The following is a 4,129-nucleotide window of genomic DNA, read 5'->3' on the forward strand; positions in this document are numbered from 1 at the left end:
TCACCATGTTGGCCAGGCTGGTCTCGAACTCCTGACCTCAGCCTCCCAAAGTGCTGAGGTTACAGGTGTGTGCCACCTTGTCTGGCCTTTTATCCACTTTTAACCTTTGTTTTAAATAACCCGGGTATAAAGCAAATACAGGAGTGACTTTAAAAATTTATTATCAAAATATTGGTAGCATGTACATGAAAATCAGTATGATATATATTAAACAAAAATTTCATTTTTTTGCATCATTAGCATACCAATACAGAAGCATAAGTTTGTGAGATTAAAAAAAACACTTTTTTTTTGAGAAAGCATTTATATTTATTGTTTTCAACTGCTAGACCCTTACCCTAGATCTCCGAATCTCAAAAGCATACATAACTATTTCCAAAGCAGTTCCAGCCTTGTGTGTGTGTGTGCATGCATGTGTGTAAAATATATGTAACATATTTATATATAATATAAAAACAATAAATAATATTATGTTTCTGTGGCTCAGATCTAAAGAAACTCCATTTCCTTCAAATTCCTCCAGAGAGTTCTTAGAACTCCCAAGAGGTCAACCATCTTACCCATTCATGGCATACACTGCTTTCCCATCTCTGGCTTTGGCTCACTGTGATGACCTCTCCTAAGTCACCAGTTATAGAGTTAATACCTCCAAAGTTGCAAATATTCTTGTTTTGCCTGTCCTAGTACCACCCTCACTGTTTCTGGTGCTCACCCACTTCTGGAGCAAAGCTCTGCATTTTTTATATCAAATGTGCAGACGTGTGCCACAAGCACACCTCCTTCAACACTGCTGATCAGTCATCCCTGCAGAAGATTCTGGACAAATTCTTTGTGAAACAGTTTCTTTAAAAATGTTTTATTATTCTTCACTGAATACTCTTGATCTCAGGCAAGAGTCTGAGGACTGGGCCAGAAGATAATTGAAGGGACCTACATGATGTGGTGTGAAAGAAGCCAGACACAAATGCATACTTTATAGTTGAATCTATAGGAAATTCAAAAACAGGAAATGTGAATTTGTGGTTTTAGAAGTGAAGTGAATGGTTAACTTTGAAAAGCAGAAAAAAAAATTAAAGATGGAGAGGAGAAACAAACTGAAGCTTACCAGGAGGTGACGACATTACTGCTCTCGATTTTGTCGATTATCATTGTCAATGATTACAACTCTGTAAGCATTCAGAGTTGTAATCCTAGAATTTTTCCATTTTCTTTTCAGGGTATTATATTTCAAAAAAAGTATGAGAGCATAACTTCTTCAATTATGTAGTTCAACATTCTTTAAGGCTACATCTTTGCGTCACCTGGAATCATCTTGTCTCTACACAATGGGACATGGCATAACAGCTGAAAGTTTATCCCTGTCAACATCTGGGGATGTAGAACATATGCCATACCATCGTAAACTTCTTGGACTAGAGATTTTCTTATCCTAGGCCAGTACCAAAATATTAATACCTTCTTCATGTTCCATCTTCTAAACACAGGTTGACAATTCCAAGAATTGTTTATTCTTAACCAGAATTGTTTATTCTTAACCCCTTTCTCTTTCTAACATCTTCATGACAGAGACTACATACTTTCTGGTATGTTTAAAATTATTTTAGCATTTAATTATCCTTTTATTCCTAATTTATAAGTATGAACAATGTATGTATTACATTTGTCTCATGGAATGCTAATTCCATTTCCCTTTTAAATTATTATTTTTTTGGCTGGGCGCAGTGCTCACACCTGTAATCCCAGCAATTTGGGAGGCCGAGGTGGGTGGATCACCTGAGGTCAGGAGTTAGAGACCAGCCTGACCAACATGGTGAAACCCCATCTCTACTAAAAATACAAATAGTAGCTGGGCGTGCTGGCAGGTGCCTGTAACCCCAGCTACTCAGGAGCCTGAAGCAGGAGAATCGCTGAACCCAGGAGGCAGAGGTTGCATGCAGTGAGTGGGATCATGTCATTGCACTCCAGCCAGGGTGACAGAGCAAGACTCCATCTCAAAAGATATTTTATATATATATTTGTGTGTGTGTTTGTGTGTGTGTGTGTGTGTGTGTACGTGTGTGTGTGTGTGTGTGTATTTCAATAAAGAAAAGAGGCTTAATTGGCTCATGGTTCCACAGGGTATACAGACACACTATGCTGGCATCTGCTTGGCTTCTGAAGAAGTCTCAGAAAACTTACAATCATGACAGAAAGTAAACAGGGAGCCAGAAATTCACATAGCCAGAGCAGGAGGAAGACAGAGAGGGAAAGGTGCTACCCACTTTTAAACAAGCAGATCTTATGAAAACTCTATCACAAGAATAGCACCAAGAAGATGGTGCTAAACCATTTATAAAGGACCACCTCCATGATCCAATCACCTCCTACAGGCCCAACCTTCAACATTGGGAATTACAATTCAACATGAGATTTTGAGGAGGAATACAGATCATTCTGCCCTGAACCCTCCCAAATCTCATGCCCTTCTCACTTTTCACAATACAATCATTCCTTCCCAACAGTCTCCTAAAGTCTTAACTCATTCCATCATTAACTCAAAAGTCCAAAGTCTCATCTGAGACAAGGCAAGTGCCTCCCACCTATAAACCTACAAAAAATAAAAAAAAAAAGTTAGTTACTTCCAAGATACAATGGGAGTATAGGCATTGGATAAATACTCCTAATCCAAAATAAAGCAATTGGCCGAAAGAAAGGAACTAAACTGCAGACCCCATGCAAGTCTAAAACCCAGCAGGGCAGTCATTAAATATGAAAGCTCCAGAATAATCTCCTTTCACTCCATGTCCCACATACAAGGCACACTGATGCAATGGGTGGGCTCTCAAAGCCTTCAGCAGCTCCAGTCCTGTGGCTATACAGGGTTCAGTTCCTGTGTCTCCTCTCATGGGCTGGCACTGAGTACCTATAGCTTTTCCAGCCACAGGATGCAAGCTGCCAGTGAATCCACCTCATTCTGGGGTCTGAAGGATGGTGGCCCTTTTCTCACAACTCCACTATGCAGTGTCCCAGTGGAAACTGTGTGTGGAGACTCCAGCTCAACATTTCCCCTTTGCACTGCCCTAGTACAGGTTCTCCATGAGGGCTCCACCCCTGCAACTGGCTTCTGCCAGGACATATAGTCTTTTCCATACATCCTCTCAAATCTAGACAGAGGTTCCCAAGCTTCAACTCTTGCACTCTGTGCACCTGTAGGATAAATACCACATGGAAGATGCCAAGGCTTATGTCTTGAACACTCTGAAGCAGTGGATCAAATTGTACCTGGGTGCCTTTTAGCCATGGCTGTAGTTGGGGTGGCCAGGATGCAGGGAGCAGTGTTCAGAGGTTGCGCAGAGCAGTAAGGACCTGGATCTGGCCCATGAAATCATTCTTTCTCCTAGGCCTTCAAGCCTGTGATGAGAGGATCTCCTTGAATGTTTCTGAAATGCCTTTGAGGCCTTTTCTGTCTTGTGTTGGCTATTAGCACTTGGCTCCTCTTTACTTATACAAATTTCTGCAATCTGCTTAAATTCTTCCCCTGAAAATGGGCATTTTTTTTCTACCACATGCCTGGGCTGCAAATTTTCCAAACTTTTATACTTTGCTTACCCTTTAAATGGAAGTTTCAGTTTTATGGGGTTTTTTGCTCATGCATATGAACATAACCTTTTAGAAGCAGGTAGGCCAAGTGCTGAATACTTTCCTGCTTAGAAATTTCTTCTGCCAGATACTATAAATAATCATTCTCAAATTCAAAGTTCCACAGATTCCCTAGGGCAAGGGCAAAATGCAGCCAGGTTATTCACTAAGGCACAACAAAAGTTACCTTTGCTCCAGTTCCCAATAAGTTCTTCATTTCCATTTAAGACATCCTCAACCTGGACTTCATTGTCCAGACTACTATCAGTATTTTGGTCACAACCACTCAACAAGTCATTAGGAAGTTCCAAACCTTCCCTAATCTTCCTGTCTTCTCCTGAGCCCTCCAAATTATTCCACTCTCTGTCTGTTACCCAGGTCCAAAGTCACTTCCGCATTTGCAAGTACCTTTATAACAAAGCTCCATTCCTCAGTACCAACTTTCTGTATTAGTCTGTTCTTATATCACTGTGAAGAAATACCTGAAACTGGGTAATTTATAAAGAAAGGA

The sequence above is a fragment of the Macaca nemestrina genome, chromosome 11 (assembly GCF_043159975.1).
Source record: "Macaca nemestrina isolate mMacNem1 chromosome 11, mMacNem.hap1, whole genome shotgun sequence".
Classification (NCBI taxonomy): Eukaryota; Metazoa; Chordata; class Mammalia; order Primates; family Cercopithecidae; genus Macaca; species Macaca nemestrina.